Source organism: Lygodium microphyllum, chromosome 16 (genome assembly GCF_053477565.2).
Source record: "Lygodium microphyllum isolate KBCC chromosome 16, Lygodium_microphyllum_v1.1.10, whole genome shotgun sequence".
Lineage (NCBI taxonomy): Eukaryota > Viridiplantae > Streptophyta > Polypodiopsida > Schizaeales > Lygodiaceae > Lygodium > Lygodium microphyllum.
In genome coordinates this window covers 51,459,053-51,476,476 of record NC_141150.1, presented here as the reverse complement: position 1 = coordinate 51,476,476, position 17,424 = coordinate 51,459,053, and positions in this window count along the sequence as shown.

Sequence of the window (17,424 nt, the reverse complement as noted above, 5' to 3'; positions counted from 1 at the left end):
ACAAGGTGGCCCTCCACCTTCCTGATTTAGCTACTCCCATTCGAACAATAGAAGGCTCATGAGAGGGAGCTCAAAGATGTGCAAGTATCTTCTAGCACTAACACCCTACTACTAATGACTAACTGGCTAGGATGTTTAGTAGCCATAACCAACATTGCAAAAGACCATGGCAATCATAAAACTCATGCTCATAAAAGAAGATGTGAGAAATCAATACTTCGTGCAAAATTTATCTCCTTATTATTCATAAGTCTAATCCTAATGATTATTCATGTAGCCCTACAAGAGCTTAAGGATTTGTTTAAGATCAAGAGCTTGATCAAATTCCAACTACAAAAATGCTTCTAAGAGCTATGTGGGAAGTTGCAACCAATGCCCCATCTCATTTCTACTTCAACTCATTTGAGATGAAGTAGAAAAGTGAAACAATCGCCCTAATAACGGAAGTTGATCAGATCACTATTCATAATAATGAGGTTGAAACACCATAGTTGTTTAGAGGATACCTTGATTTTATAGTGGGGTCTACTTCCCTTATGGTCCTTTTTTTTAAACAAGAAGCTTTTTTATTTATTTGGACTGCACTTCTAGCATCCTTATTGAGGTGGCTTTACAACTTGAGTAGCCCTTCTCTAAGGAAGATGCCAAATGTGCCCCTTTTGAAATGAAGACAAAGGGAACTTGCCAAGCATAGATGGCATCCTAATTGAGCCAATTTAATGTTTTTGCGATGTGTGCTCTTGTATGTCAAATGGTTGGTGAATCATTGTAGGAACTCTAGGGATTTTTCAAGTGAGAGAAACTAGGGGCTACTCAAATTAATCCCAAGTCCTTGGAAGGAGAAAATTTCTCTCAATAGACACCTGGCTATTAACATACTAAATTTCTCTTATAAGATTATAGGTTAAGCTTGTGGCATTGAGACTCGAGTTCTTACTACCTAAAGTCATTCGCCCACAACAATATGAGTTTATTCTTGGTGTCATATTTATGATGCTAACTTGAATACAAAATTTTTCAATGGATTGGACATTAACAAGTGTGATTTTGTCCTAGTCAATATAGATGTGGACATGGATGTAGACAAAGCCTATGATCAAGTAAGTTGGTATTTTAATTGTAGCAACTTTGAGGGCTTAGGGATTTGGCAAAGATTTTTATCAAGATGATAAAGTCCCTATTTACTAATGCTTTTGCTAGAGTTTACGCGAATGGCTTGCTCTCCTAGTCTTTCTTCTTGAGGAGATATACGAGGCAAGATTATCCATTGGCCTTGCTTCTATTTGTCTTGAGACCCCTCCTCAAGAGGCAAGCCATGAAGGTTCAATAGGGAGCTATCTTGAGTCTCTCTAGCTTCCTAAAATGGGGCAATTCTTTGCTGATGGCAAATTAAACATAGTTATTGCTAAATATGATTTGGTGAATGCTTTTCTTCAAGCTTACAAAGAATTTATTGAATTGTCTTCTTAAGGGTCTGTAAAAAGAGTACATATTTGATTATCTTAACCTAGATGGATTGTGAGCAATGGATTGTGCAAGTTCACTGTACAAAAGACTACAAAGCAACCCCTATTTATATCTAGAGTATTACTCAATGTACAACTTCATACATATAGTGTATGCCATGTAATACCCTTCTATTTTGTCCTTGAAATATATTATTTTCCCCCGTTTTGGTCATGAGCAGACCTCAAACATGCAAGCTCCTTTAAAATCCACACATATTGCTAAAAAAATATAGGCACAAATCTACTCTAGATAGTAACCCACATTTTTTCTATCCCACCTGATTGTTCTCCACAAAAGGCATGCCATTTCAAGTATAGTCCTCTTTTTTGGTCTAATTAGAGGCTCATAATTGATCTCCACCAATTAAGGTTTGAGGCATGTAAAAGATTTCTCACTTTCTTATTATCATGATAGATGCTTGGCAAAGAGTCTCTAATAGATTATCTAATTGTCTCAACATTGTATGCAAATAGGCAACTAGTATTCGGTATGCATATAGGTGAAACACTAGTGTAGATGGACCTTTCCATTGCTGTCCTTCACTCAACCTATGGTCACACGATATCCACTCCCTCTGAACTTGTACATCCTCTAGCAAGTGACACATCTCTTAATCTTCAACACATTCAAGATCATCTTCATTATCATCCTCTTTTATGTTGTATTGGGTAGTCTCAATGACATGCTCGTTCTCTTCACAGGTGGCACAATCCCTTCTTTTAAATAGCTTAATCCTCTTCCTAGCTAGAGGAATCTTCAACTCCACCCCATCAAGCTTGCAAAGAAAATAGGTATGCATGATTCAAAATGTAAGGATCAAAGGATGGTGCTATATTGATTGTCTAGACTATATCATATACAAGTAGCCAATCTCGTTTTTCCATGACTCTCGGACAAAGTTTATGCTTCTTATCTAACTTATCTTTATTTTTTAACTTGGCTTCCTTCAACATCATCATTGTAAGCTCTATATCCTCAATTATTATCTCCGACTATTAACCCACATGGCAAGAAGCTCTTGTATGCTTATTCCTTCTTCTGAAGGTAATATGTTCCATGTAGTAGTCTCTTCCACTATCAGCATGATCGGCTTTTGTCCATACATCAACTTTGTGAACATATAACGTATAATAGCATTACAAATAGTGTGATTAGCCCACAAAGCATATGTTAGTAGTTCTTGCTACTCCCATATCTTCCCTCTACATCCCTTTGCTAAAAGCCTTGACAATTGGTGGGTTGACATCTTTTACTCTTCCCATTTCCTTTAAGATTGTACGCCAATGTGAGCATAAGCTTAATTCCCATCCTAGAGAATAAATCTTTGCTTCACCTACATTTAGGCTCTTCTCTATTAGTTGTAATCTTTTCCACACATCCAAATCGATGTATCACATCTTCCAACAAGAATTTGTATATAGCACTAGTAGAATTTGTCCTCAAGGCTTGGCTTTTAACTTGGATTATGAGATCTTCCCATGCAAAAGATAATATATCTCATCTACCATAAACCTACATGTATGGCGACTAAGTCTAGAACCTAGTTATAATGCATAGAGAGTTAGTAAGTTGGATGTAAACAATCACGGTGTCTTGTAAAAGAATACATCTAACAAGTGGTGCAAGTCTCCACAAACTACAAGGCATCCTTGTACAACCCTTTCCACCAATATCACTCTTTTAACTTCTCAAATATGGTCCAAACTTCTCAATGACTAGCCCATAAGCTCTCATGAAACTCTTTCATGATCACTAAGAATCTCTATCGCATACTACTTGTAGTGAGGTACTTCTTCAATGCTTTGGGTGCTTCCATAGAAGGCTATTCTTTAAGAAATTCCTATATGCTTTCCATTGGATCCTCTTAAACTCTTAATCTATCCACAACCATTCATCCTCTTACAACTCCTCTGAAAAAGTCTCAACTAAGGAGACATAATATAGATGGTCAAGTGTTATCCCTAAACTTTCAACTTCTTCACTGGTTACAACCATATATTCCTCTTGAAACCATATCAAATTGCCTTTACCTACTATATGTTGAAAGTCCAAATTCAAGGACTTGATGTAGGCAAAATACTTACGAAAAGGATGGAGGTCTTGGTTGGAGATACTTTAAGATAAGGCCTTGTTTCTTGGCTTCTCCTTATAAAGAAGTTTTATGCACCCTTGAACAAAGCTAATTAAGCACGGGATTGATGTGGCTCTTGTCTCTTGTGGTCATAAGTATCATAGTCAATTAACTCAAGATCAAGATATCCCGATTTGATGTGGTTGCAATGGTTGGTCAATGCACACAGTAGCCTCTTGATTGATTGTGGAGGAATAAGAGTGCAAGAAAGGCAATATGCTTTAGTGCAAAACATTTGGCTCTTTCCCTATGCTTTTCAGCTTGGTTTCACTCTTGATTGAGATAATCCTAAAACCTCCAAGTGCATTTCTCTCAAATGTGTGTAGAAATGGGCAAACATTTGGGACCTCACTATCATGATTTGATTGAAGATTTACAAGGAAATACAACATTTAAAAGTCAATATTTAAGTATAAAGAGGAGTGGTTGAGTTTAGTGCTATAGATAAAGAAGGAGAGTTGATTGTCTTGTACAACTTGTAGAGTTTACCATCTCTCCAAATAGTTGATATCCCTTGTAGTAGGCAAGGTCTTTTGGAAATGTAAAATGAAAAAAATGAATCATTTTTATAGGTCTTAGCTTGGGCCATGTGCCAACACAATGTTCTCATAATTGCTTCATTCATATTGGTAAGAACTAATATTAGATAGAGCCACCTTTATGTTAGATAGCTTTTAGCATCTCCTTGCTTGAATTCCTTCATCAACACCAAAACAAAGTTACCTACCTCTCTCAATATCCATAAGTATCATCGTAGCTTACCCACAATATCAGATCAAAAGACGTATGGCCAAACTATGATAAATCTATATTAGTTGTCACAATCTAGTGCCGACAAAAAGGATACTTTGAAGCAAAAATTTCCTAGAGGTTGGGATCATAACTAGTATTTTTACTATAAGTTAAAAGCAAATCCTAACTACCACATGTTAATTTTACAATTTACTTTGGAATCAAAATTTACATATTACAATTTGCTTTGGAATCAAAATTTACTTAGAAGCTAGATTCCATTTGGTTCAATCTCATTTATTGTCAACTACAACCATAACTACTACACAATTCTATAGAGTGCCCAATATTAAGACTTGTGTCAATGCTTAGAACCTTAGAACATTAGCAATATGTGCCTTTGAAAAAGGTGTATTTCAAAGTAATTTGGTGGAAAGTCAAGTGATTTTAGGGCAAGGCACATATCACCCTAATTTGTTAAGTAGCCCTAGAAAACACTTGGTTCAATTTTCCACAAAGGCTAACATAGGTGCAAGCCCTATGTCTATATAGCTACATGGTAAAGTGCAATAAGTAGCCATTGTGGCTCTTGAACTTGATCTGCAAACATCAACACATGATTACATCATCATTGCAGCCCAACCCTTTACCTTGATTAGAACCACCATGACAACTAATATCATTACTAGTACGATTCACACCTACTAATGCCATACAAATTCTAGCCCATTGAATCTAAAACAAAGCTTATCTCCCAACTTTTATAGCAATGGGCTTGTGGAAAGGCTAGTCCTTCTCTTGAGCCTTGCAATATAAACATAGTGAAGGCCCTCTTTCTTTGTCAAAGAGCATGCCATTATGGCCCAAAATTGTTGGTCTTTTGCATGTTAGGTTTTGATTCACTAAATGACAATTATGCGATTCAAAATCTTAGAATTGTACATATCAATTTTGCATCTTAGAATTGTAGATAGCTAGCTCTAGTATCCCTGAATTGTAAGTATCTCAAAGTTGGTCCTCTAATGAATACGCAAGAAGCAAAACATGTGCCCAATCCACATTTCAAGCTTGTGAGACCAACATTGGTGAGGAAATGAGGTAAAGGTTCATCTTCTCCTTAGTTTCTCAGTTCTCATCACTAAGCTCTTAGCCATGCTATGATCTTCACATGATTAGCTATTGCTATCTACACTAGGTGGATAGACTCAAACAGACTCATTTTTGCTTTTGATACAAGCTTATATGGCAAGTTGGCACTTAATATTACTAGTTGTCTAAACACTCTAATCACTCCTCTAGTGCTGATCCCTATTTGTAGCCTTAACACATGTAGAGGTGAGCACAAGCTCAATCACCAAGACCCACGAATCGTTTATTGTTCAAGCGTTCCAAGCCGAGCACTAATGGCTACCTCTCACATAGTTGATGTGCTATCCATCTCTACGAATGTAGTGAGCTTACCCCTATGCCCGATCGAGTTGCCTCCTCTCCCGAGTACTTTAGTAGCTCCATGATCCAAGTGCAAGCTTCAAGCAAGCTCCATCCTTAAGCTCCACGGTCCAATCTCCATTGCTACGAGCAAGACAAGAGAAGAGAATAGAAGAGAAGACGAGAGGAGAGCTTCTCCACCACGGTCCCTCACCCTTATATACTCACTCCCTCACACTCTCACACTCCCTCTCTCAAGCAAGCAAGCAAGCAAGAAGAAGAAGAAGAAGAAGAAGAGGAGAGCTACTTTTGGCCACACACAAGAATGAGCTTCTCATTCACTTTTCAACTTTATATACAAAACCCTAAATCCATTTTGGGTGGTTATCCCCTTATCCCCTTTTTTACATGGTTGGCCATAGCCTAGGCCCTTTCTCCCATTGTCCTCTTATCTTCGTAGCTTCCTTCCTACCACTCGTCTACCTTTACAAATTGCACAAGTGAGACCCGACACCTTTAAAATAAATCATGGTGCGCCTTGCACTCTTTTACAAAATTATTGACTTGCACTTTTTCTTGTGCGCCTTTCTCCTTGATTTAGGACTTTTTTGCACTTCTTGTGTTTCCAGATTCTTCTTGGCGCGCCTTCGTCTTCTATTTCACTTTTGCCTTGGCATTGTCTTCTACTTTAGATTTTCTAGATTCTCCACCTTGTTCATCTAAGGGATCACATTACCGTCCTCCTAGACGAGTGCCAATCCGATGGCACTCACCGTCGTAGGTAGTAGACTTTGGTATGCACCGAAGACGTGGGTGGAAGGGATTGCTGCGGTTTCAACTTTGGAGTTTTGGTGGTGGTGTGGATGAAGGTGGTTGGTGGCACTTTGTTGGCTTGACTAGTTAGTGATAGGGTTGTGGAAGTTGGTGATAGGGCCGGTTTTTGTTGGGAGTTGCACTCATGGGTTGGCACATGTGTTGATGTTCTAGGGATTTTGGGGCGGGCGACGATTCTTTGGTGGGCTTGCAGGATGATAAAGGATAAGAATTCAAAGTTGAGTGTTGATAAAGAGTTGATGGTACTTTCATTGGAGTCTGCAATACTTACAATTAAAAACCTTTATATGTGGTCTCTCCCTAAGGGTAGTGCTAGTCTTCTTATTGTGCACAAGATGTAGTTTGATTAGTTTGGGAGTCAGGTTGAGCAAGCTGAGAGTATTGTCCTGCACTTGAGGACCCAAACTGTGTATATATTGTGGTACATATATTATGTGAGTGCATGTGCATACTTAGATATTATGTAGTTAAAAGACCGCTGGTCTAGTTCCTTGTAGCAATGGGTGGATGAAGCAAGGGTTCGATGGGGTGGGAAAAATTGTTGATGTCGAGGAGAAGTACACTTGAAGGCTTCTCGAGACATCATTTGTGATTTTGACAACACAATGTAGCATAATTGAGCTCATTGATGCCTTAGCTTTGGTAGCTAGTGGCTACTTATAGTGGTTGAAGAGTGCAATGTAGTTTCCATGGTTTTCCATGCCTTGCTTACCACAGTTGATTGCAATGGCACTGAGATGGAGTGTAAAAAAGAATTGTGCAAATGCTTCAGGAAGTGACAGGTCTAACCATAGGTGAGACGAGAATCCTAGGTATATCCTCCCCTTGATGTGCCCTGAACAATTGTGGGGCATGTATAAAAGGGCTAGGGGATTAGGGACGGAGCCAACCGTCCAAGGTCACTAGGCATACCTACATTGAGAACCCCTAGGTGCTGTGCTATGATTGTGAGTGTTTTTTCTTTTCTTTTCTTTTCTCTTATTTTTTTCCCCCTTGCTCTCCTTTTTTTTCCTTTGGATAAAATGAATACAACCAATGCAATACATTGAGACGATCAACCTTTCATTTGGACTAAGAAATGTCAAGATCTAAAGGTTGTGAAAAATGAATATTACAAGCATGATTGTGTTACTAGCCTCGATGCTAGAGGAACAATTGTTGAGATGGAGAGATACAACAAGTAGGGCTTTCGTCATGGCTCTTTGTTCTTGGTATTTTTGTCGCTTTCTCCTTTATGGTTCTTTGTAGGGTTGGTGGTCTTCGGGTGACTTGGACATTGAATGCTTTTGTACAAAGACTTGTGTCGTCATGCATTCACTTGGCAACTCATGATAGTACATGCAAGTCATATGCTTCAATTATAATGGATAGGTGTAGCTCAAAGAGACATCACTTGTCTGAATCTCATGGTGTTGACTTCGATGCATATCACCTGCGCTTGATTATCATTACTTGTGTGTGTGCTGGCTTTGCCTTTTTTTTTTGTATTATCTATACATAGTCACAAAACTCATTGTTTATTTATATACATATTTGTAAATCCATGCCACTTCGTGAGGATAAAAACCAATTGTAGAACTCAGGATTGTACTGGAGTGTGGCACACACATCCAGTACTCGTGGCAGCCTGGTCAATAACAATAAATATTTTGCAACATCAAGTAGTAGCATGGTACTTTGTCCGAGTCTACTCGCAACATGTAGCTCCTCCTCAGTGAGAATCTTATAAACCAGAGAGTTCTTTTGGATAGTTCCAGCTAAGTCCATACCCTGAATGGGAGTCAATATTCGAAAAGAAGTTGGTGCCACATAGGTTGGGTCTCTTTGAGACCGCCATTTCGCCAATCGCTCCTTTGAGTTGGGCTCCAAGTTCGGCCATTGTAGCGCAGTTTTTAAACCAACGTTTTTCAAATTGACTTGGACCCTTTGATTGTCGCTTTAGTTGCTCTATCTCTAAGAGATTTGGTTGGAAAAGCGCTTCATTGAAAGTCACAGTTAAGCGTAGTTCATCGGCCTCCTCATCAGAGATGAGTTGCATGCATTCATGTAGAAGCTTGTCATAGTGGTCGTTAAGATATTGCTACTCTTCTTAGGATAGAGGATAGGGCAAGTATTCCTCAAGTTGCTCCTTAGGAATGTACCCATGTCTGTAAGGACATAGACACATGTGAATAATTTGACTTTAGTATCCAAATCAGTTAAGCATAATGTGACATTTCTATGTTCAATTAGGGCTTGCTCGGCTGCTATCTCATGCAAGGTTCTGGGAATTTCCCTAAGCTTTAGCATAGTTGGGGACTTAGGCCTAGATGAGCAAGATTGGTCAATGCTAGGATTGCTTATGTCCTTAGGGTTTTCATATTTCTCTTGAGGCTTTGCTGCTATTGTGTCACGGTTCTCCTCGGATGTGATTGGTATACTTTTGTCAACCTGTTGTGACAATGTTGTATCCACTCTTAATTGGCACTCTTGATTGGCCAATGTAAGTTTTGTTGTTGGTGGATTGAGTGTTGTAAGCAAATGTTGATGGTAATGTTGCTTTGATTTATCAGAACACACATATGTGTCTGAGTTTTCACCGTTGTTAGGAGAGATGACAATCGGTTCCTTGGTGGGTAGACTCGATACTTTATTCCTCAGCTCTTCAGCACCCTTAGTCTCAATCTTCTTGGTGTCTACATCCACTTGTAACTGTCGTTATTTTTGTTGTTTTCTCCTCTTTTTCTTGGGCAATCGAGGTGTATCTCTTGAAGACTCACGACCTTGAACTAGGTCAATCGTTGATGTGCTTGGTTGGGCCTCAACATTCTCTTTTTCTAGTGTGTCCTCATGGGATATATTTGTGGCCTGTTAAACAGTCTCGCTAGGTTTTGAGGGTACAACTGCCTCTCTTTGTGGAGAGTTTAGCTCTTTAGCCAATTCTCTTTCATTAAGCCCCTCATCCGGTTGCATTGGCAGTTACTCCTGGTTGGGCGTTTACTCTAGGCTCTTGTCCTTACACCCATTGTTGAAACATGCCTCCATTGCTTCTTATCAATGCAGGTGTTGTATTTAGAGTAAATTTTCTCTTGCTTAGGAGGTATGGGTGACTCTAGTGTAGAACCAAGAGACAATTTAGGGTTCTTGTCATGTAGGCTTGGATGGAACCAACTGAAGAAGTCGGGGTTGTATTGATGGGAAGCATAGAGATCTAGAATTGTGGGGTCTTGAGTGAGGTAGAAGACATATGCGCTAACATTAAGAACCATGCCCCCTACTCCTAGCCTGCTAGCCACGTGTAGATCTTCTTCTAGAAGCAGTTTATCGTACAAGGGATGTTTTTGGATAGTGGCAGAAAGCTAGACCTCATGGACCACTACCAACACTCATAATAAGGTTGGGGCAACGTACGTGGGATCATGTATTGATGTCCAAAGGGCTTTCCTTTGCTCAGCGAGGGTCATTATTCAATCGCCGATTTTGTTGCCAAACTTTGATTGGAGTACCATTTCTGCACAAAGTTACCTTGTCCTTTCCCTTTTCACTTGATTGCTTGGAGCTTTTCCTTGTTTATCTCACATTGGGCAGTATAGAGTAAGGGTATTAAGCTCAATTCTCTAGTTGTGGCCTTTGAGATGTCCTTTATGAATTCCTCAGCAATAGCTTTATAGCAAGAGCAAACATGCTGTTGCTCATCCCAAGTCAGGGGTTCGGCTATGAGCTTCGTGTGCTTTAGTGTTGGCCTTCCCATGTCCACATGGATGTACACACGTGCGATGGCTGTCAGCTTGTGATCAAGCTTCATTAGACACTTTATCTCTGGTTCATTGGTCAAATGTGCCATCTCCTTGGCCAAATCTTCGAGGGATTTCTCCTCAAGCCTAGGCTTTAGGTGCTCGAAAGTGCCGGAGGTGTCAAGGATGTTGGTTATGACATCCCTTTTGCAGGCAAATTTCTAAAAACACTTTCCGTAAGGGGCATCATCACACCCCAAGGCTACAACTGCTGTGATTCCTTATTGAAAGTAGTAGCGGCTAGTTCAGTGGACTGGATACTATTGGTAGACCGTGGTATCAAGTCCTCAGGTAGATCAGAAGCGATTGTGTATTTTGTTGCCCTTTGAGCATTCACTTGTGCAGATCGATCTAGTCACAATAGATTGCACAGACATATCCTTGGGTCGAGAGCTATGGGTGGTGTCATGTTCCACACCTTGGACATTTGAAAGCTTAGATGGAGATAGAGATTGGGGTTGAGCAGCTCCACTTGACGACTATTGTTGTGCTTCCTGTGTCTATTTAGGAAAAGAGGGTGTAGGAGATTTGGGACTCCTAGGTGGACTTGGCACTGGAAGATTTGTTCGTGGCTATTAGATGATTTTTCCATTTGCTTTGTTGAGTAATCAGCCTTATCATGAGCAACATTGCACACGTGGTGCTCATCACTCTCTTGGGAAGTCAAAGGCTCCTTGGGCACTAGTGGTCTTTGTGCACACCCAACAATTACATATGATATATGCTTGTTAAGCATGCTAGGCTGAGGATCTACCTTTCGAATAGTCCTGTTTGGTTTCTTGATTTCAATCGTAAGAGGCTCGATCACTCTGATGTGTTTGACTTGAGACTTGTACTTTCATCTAGATTTCTTTTACTGCGCTTCTTCCCTTTTGGTACAGTCTGTAGTTCAGCTAACAGAGATGGTTTAGTGGGGGGTTTTGGCACCCAAATCCATCGGTTACCTACATAATATCCTTGAGCACGTAGCAATGCTTTGGATATCCATCGTGGTGTTGTGCTGACTCTTGATCGATACCTTCGTCTATAAGGCTTGGGCTTATTTTGTGGTCTTCTACGATATTTGTAAGTCGAAAGCCTATCCTTGGCATTATCTCATGACCTTCTTGTTTCAAGCATGGCCACGCTCACTGGTTCTCTTTGTTCAATGTGCTCTTGTACCAACTCTTTCAACAAGTCCTTGCTCTCGTTACTAGGCTTGCCTGGTATGATAGAATGTTCCTTGCCTTTCCCTCCCTAAAGGTTATGATTATCCTCACATTTGCTAGTGTCAAGTGTATCCTCTATGCTACGTAATCAGTCTCACACTTTGTTGCCCTTTTGAAGGGTCTTCCTAGGAGGGTTTCCTTTCCTACAATTAGCACTATTTGGGGGAACATGGAATAGGATAAGAGAGCTTTCAACCTCAATAGTTACAAGGATTTTGAACTTTCCGATAAGTGCTTGTGGGTGTCCCCCATAAGGATTAAGAGTTACGTCTGTTGGTGTGAGCTCTGGTTGGCCTACTAGGGTCCATGCTTCATAGGTTAAGATATTAAAATCTACTCCTTCATTGATAAGAGTATCAACATTGTGATGTCTTTTTGTGGTGAGTTTGACCCTAGGATAAGTAGGTGGTACTATGTCTTCATCATCTAGGTCTTGGCTTATAAATTTAAGCCTCCTGATACATGCCTTTGAGTCCCCAACTACACAACAAGATGTGGATTCTCCACTAATGTCTTGGGTCATCTATTCAGTGCCATTCAAGGTGTATCTATCATCAAGACTGTCATGTCTAGTCATCCTCGTAGTTGTAGCTTAATGTTGTTGCATTCCACTTTGACTAGATGCAGTCCGAATGTAACATATACATGTTTTTATGGTGTATTTGTTTGTCATTGTTTGGTGGGTATGGGCTTTTGGTTTCTATTTTGCAAGCGAGAATCTATGCTTGTGTGAATCCATTACTACACTAGGATCTAATTTGGAGGGCTTGTCACAACGCACATTTTCTTTTTAGCCTACCTGGGGGAGGTGCAGAGGGGACATAGCCCCCTTTGCAGAGGTCCCGGGGGGGGGCAATCCCCCTCGGCCCGCAAGGTCGTTACGATAAATACCATGCGTGATTTGAAGGACCGTTTGTAGCCAAGTTTTGAACTACTTGCTCTAGATTTCAGTCTAATGATAGATCTATGATGTGCGCTTTTGGCTCTATATGGTCTTTTGGTTGGTTTAAGGGTCTACATGTTTAAATTTTGAAAAAATCCAAATTCGTCCTAGCATGTCCGAATTGCAGGGGCCGAATGTCTGATTTGGCCCGTTCGAATGGCCAAGGCTCTAATTAAAAAGTTGAATGCAACTGGTTCGAATGTGGTTGTCCGAGGGCCAAATGGCCGAACGGTAGTGGGTCGAATCAACTGAGCCGAGGGTTGAGTGGTTCGTCCTCCGAATGGGTTTGGGCTGAACGGTTGAGAGCCGAGTTAGGTGGGCCGAATGCGAAGTTGGTTCGAATGGTAAATTCAGTTGGTACGAATGTTAGTTTTCCCGACTGGAGTTGGGCCAAATTAGCAAGACCAAGGGCCGAATTTTCAAGTGTCCGAGTAAGATGGGCCAAATGAGGGCCAAGGGCCGAATCAAGTGGACCAAGTGGTGGGCATCCAAGTGATAGTGGATTGAATGGCCAAATATTGGAGGGGCAAGGGCCAATTCTGGGAATCGGTCCAGAATCGTCGTCACTCAGATAAGTCAAATGTGGCCCGATTTGGGCCGACACAACAATAAATCACTTGAATCACATGATTTAGGTCACGACCTATCGCACACACCTCCAGATCGAAGCTATGGGTGGAGGAAAAGGGTCGTATATACCTAGAATAGCAAATAAACTCAAAATACAAATTGGCAAACAAATCAAATCCTCTTGCCCTATTATGACAGTAGAAACCTTATTGCTTGTTTTCCTTTCTTTTCTTTGTTTTTTCCTACCATAATGCATCAAAATCACAAACCAAACACCTACATTACTCCAACATGCTTTTTCAAATCCAAAAACCAAGAACTTATTTGCCAAGGAGATCGAATACCTCTTCAAACTCCCTCACTTCCTACCTATCTATCTCAAGCACCACTTCGAGAAAAAGCCCTACTTTAATGCTTGATTTGGAGACCGCAAGCGCTCAAGGATTGAATCCATTGGTTCCGGCAACATAACCAAAATGTAGAGGAGCACAAGCTCAACCACCAAGACCCATGGACCGCTTATTGTTCAAGCATTTCAAGCCGAGCACACTAATGGCTTCCTCTCACATAGCTGACGTGCTATCCATCTCTACGAATGTAGTGAGCTTACCTCCATGCCCGATCGAGTTGTCTCCTCTCCCGAGCACTCCGGTAGCTCCATGATCTAGGTGCAAGCTTCAAGCAAGCTCCATCCTCAAGCTCCACGCTCCAAGCTCCATTGCTGCGAGCAAGATAAGAGAAGAGAATAGAAGAAAAGAAGAGAGGAGAGCTTCTCCACCACGGTCCCTCACCCTCATACTCTCACACTCCCTCTCTCAAGCACAAGCTCAAGCAAGCAAGAACAAGAAGAAAAGAGCTACTTTTGGCCACACAGAAGAATGAGCTTCTCATTCACTTTTCAACTTTATATACAAAACCCTAAATCCCTTTTGGGCGGTCATCCCGTTATCCCCTTTTTTACATGGCCGGCCATTTTTCCCATTATCCTCCTATCTTCCTAGCTTCCTTCCTACCACCCATCTACCTTTACAAATTGCACGGGTGAGAGCCCAACGCTCTTAAAATAAATCATGGTGTGCCTTGCACTCTTTTACAAAATTATTGACTTGTGCTTTTTTCGGATTCTCCTAAATGAGATATATGAAGGCGTGCAAGTCAATTAATTTTATAGGATAAAATTTTTTGGGATTCTCCACCTTGTTCATCTAAGGGTTAACACACACTACATGACTAGAAATAAACACAAATCATTAACACTTTTTAATGGATAAAGTATGTCACATTATTGCATAGAGCACCCTGTCACAATCACATTAGACTAACATAAAGAGAAACAATTACTAAAAATAACTACTAAGAAATATTTAGACATTGTTTAAAAACAACAATATGAGATGGAAGATCACCTAGGTGTGTCAAGTCATATGCCAACAATAATCATATGCATTTAATAATCACATCTGGTACTTCAAATAAAGTGGATGTTGATATCCTTATGGTCTTTATCATCTCACGGTTTACTAACTGGCTATGAGTTGTTCAAGCATCCCTTACCCAATCCATACCAAATATATCACCATGTCATATGTGAATACCATGCAATACAAAACATGCAATGATAACTAACATTAAGGAAATCCATATCTATGCACTTTAGGAGATTTTGAAACCTTGCCTTTAGTAATCCAAAATCTCTCTCGATGGCCATTCGTGTATTAGATTGGATGAAATTCCAATAGTACATCTTAGACAAGCCTTCCTTATTTCTTTTGAAGGAACTAGCATGTATGGTTTTATAGTGTACACATGATCACCTACTAAGCAACACTTGTCAAGGTCACTTTTGTTGCGATAGACTCCAAGTGCACCATTGTCAAAGTTCATAGATTCATGTATGAACATGCACCAACCCTTTCCTACATCCATTAAGATTCCCAAGAACTTTGAGCAAAGTTCCACTTGCCAACCTATGCAAAGCTATGTATCTATAGGTTTGAAGTCGTATGGCTTGTCTCTTGTGAGTGTCTTGCCTCCCAAACATAGTAGACAACTTGCCATAAAGGTAGGGGAATGTATCACTACTAATAGGAAGGTGTTTCTTGAATACCCAAGCACAATGCCAAGCCATCTCTCTATTGCATGTCATAGACTTTACATATGCAAAATATAATCAAAACTTGCTTACCCTAAATAAGAAATAGAACAATTCATTTAGTAAATGAATTGTATTTTTCATACAAAAACATAGAAATATAAAAGTAGAAATTTATAGTGTACATTTAGTAAACTAAAATTTTGTTTGCTAAGAACTAAGCTTCTAATTCACAATACTTTAGAGATAATACACTTTTGAAACTAAACAAATACATTTTTGAAGGTAGACAACTAAATTCAACATGTATAAGACTAAGTAGGCTTCCTAGCCAACATTAAAATCCCACGATGCTACCATGTAGGGTCTAAAATATATCAAGTCCGTGAGATTCTATTGCATATCATTGCTTTAAAAAATATTTTAGTTGTGTGACTAGCTCTCATCTAGTGTTAACCACTCTAGATAAGTAGTCATCAAGGGTGGGTTTGTGACATGTGGATAGATCACAATACCTTTTGTACACTATCCATAGATATATTTCACATTCCATGGGGATGCTTCTACCTCCCAATTGAAATTTTCTTGAATGAAAGAAGCATAGTTGATGCATGTGACATAAGCTCGGCCATCGATGTACTTATCCACTACATCATACCACTTACATGTTATCCTTAATGGGGGAGAGAGAGAGAGAGAGAGAGAGAGAGAGAGAGAGAGAGAGAGAGAGAGAGAGAGAGAGAGAGAGAGAGAGAGAGAGAGAGAGAGAGAGAGAGAGAGAGAGAGAGAGAGAGAGTGTGTGTGTGTGTGTGTAAATCACAAAGACTTTGATGATGTGATATTGAAAACACACAGAGATATGTAGAGGTGAGAGAGTTTATGAATTGCAATGGTAATCTCGATGCTTTTGATGCAGAGTAAGAAGTGAGGTGCCTAGGAGAAGATCTGGTGCGAAAACTCCATAACCAAATGCAACTCGTGTTGGGTAGTGGCGTGTTAAAAAGGACCTCGACTTTTGTTATCTATGCACTATGTGCATGAAGAAGTGAGTTTCATTTTGAATTTTGATTGGCCCACTTAAACTGGGACCCTTGTCCTTCCATCATTGACCAAAGGTAAAAGTCTTTTAGGGTTGTTAAGCTATTGGCCCTGCCTTGCCCTATGTGAAGCATCTCGACTATGTTAGTGTTTTGAATGAAAATTGTAATTCTATTTCGATTGGGAGAATAAGATTGTTACACATAAAGCAATGGACACCCAACCCTTACTTAGAGTGTGAGAATGCACTTTTTGAAATTGGGCATAGACATGGGCACATTACCTTTACACACCAAAAGGGGACATTTTGCAAAAAATTTAAAAATAACAAACATATAAATTTTTTGATTGGTTGCAAATTCAAGAAGTGCATCATTGTGTCTATCACTTTGCAAAGTGGCTAGGGGAGACTCTTCGTCCAAAAGTGGTGGGTAAGGAATTCACATATTTAATAGGTAAACGACAAGTTGGGTCATTTCCAGTGTGCAAAGGATTGTGGATTGCCAACTCCTAAACAAGTGCTTTGATTGATTGAAACTTTGAAGTGGGTGTCCTATCATTTGGTGTGTAACTAGACTAAAAGTGTTTTGATTGATTGAAGCTTATGAAGTGGGTGTCCTATCATTTGGTGTGTAACCAAGCTAAGACTGGTTACACATCGGGCTATGGACGGCGGACAAGTAGTGGAAAAAGAGGTGTCTGCCGAGTTACGTGTCAATAGATAATTGGATTTGATTTTTGCGATTGAGCGAACATTTTTGGGCGGGGGATCTCCCCGTCCTGAAATTCGGGCGCGTCTAATACACAAGAAGACAACACATTTATTTAAAAAAGGGACTGGGTGACTAACATGAATTGAACTGGGTCCAATTGCCACACACCACACTTTTAATACTAGTGCACCAAGGCTCTTCTAGTGATACATGGAGGTATAGTTTAGCATGTAATCAATAAGATGGACAGATTGCACACAGCCCCAGCCTTCTGAGGCAGTGTGTAACCACCCTAAGAGTCTTTTTGGGGGCGGTAAAGCTCTCGGCCGCATCAAGGCCTCGTCATCTGGTTGAAGTGCAAGAGCAAGTTTGGAAGTATTAGAGGGCATTGGGCCACATGAGGGCCCCATCACTTGTGTGAAGTGCTTGGAGCAAGTTTGAAAGAATTAGTGG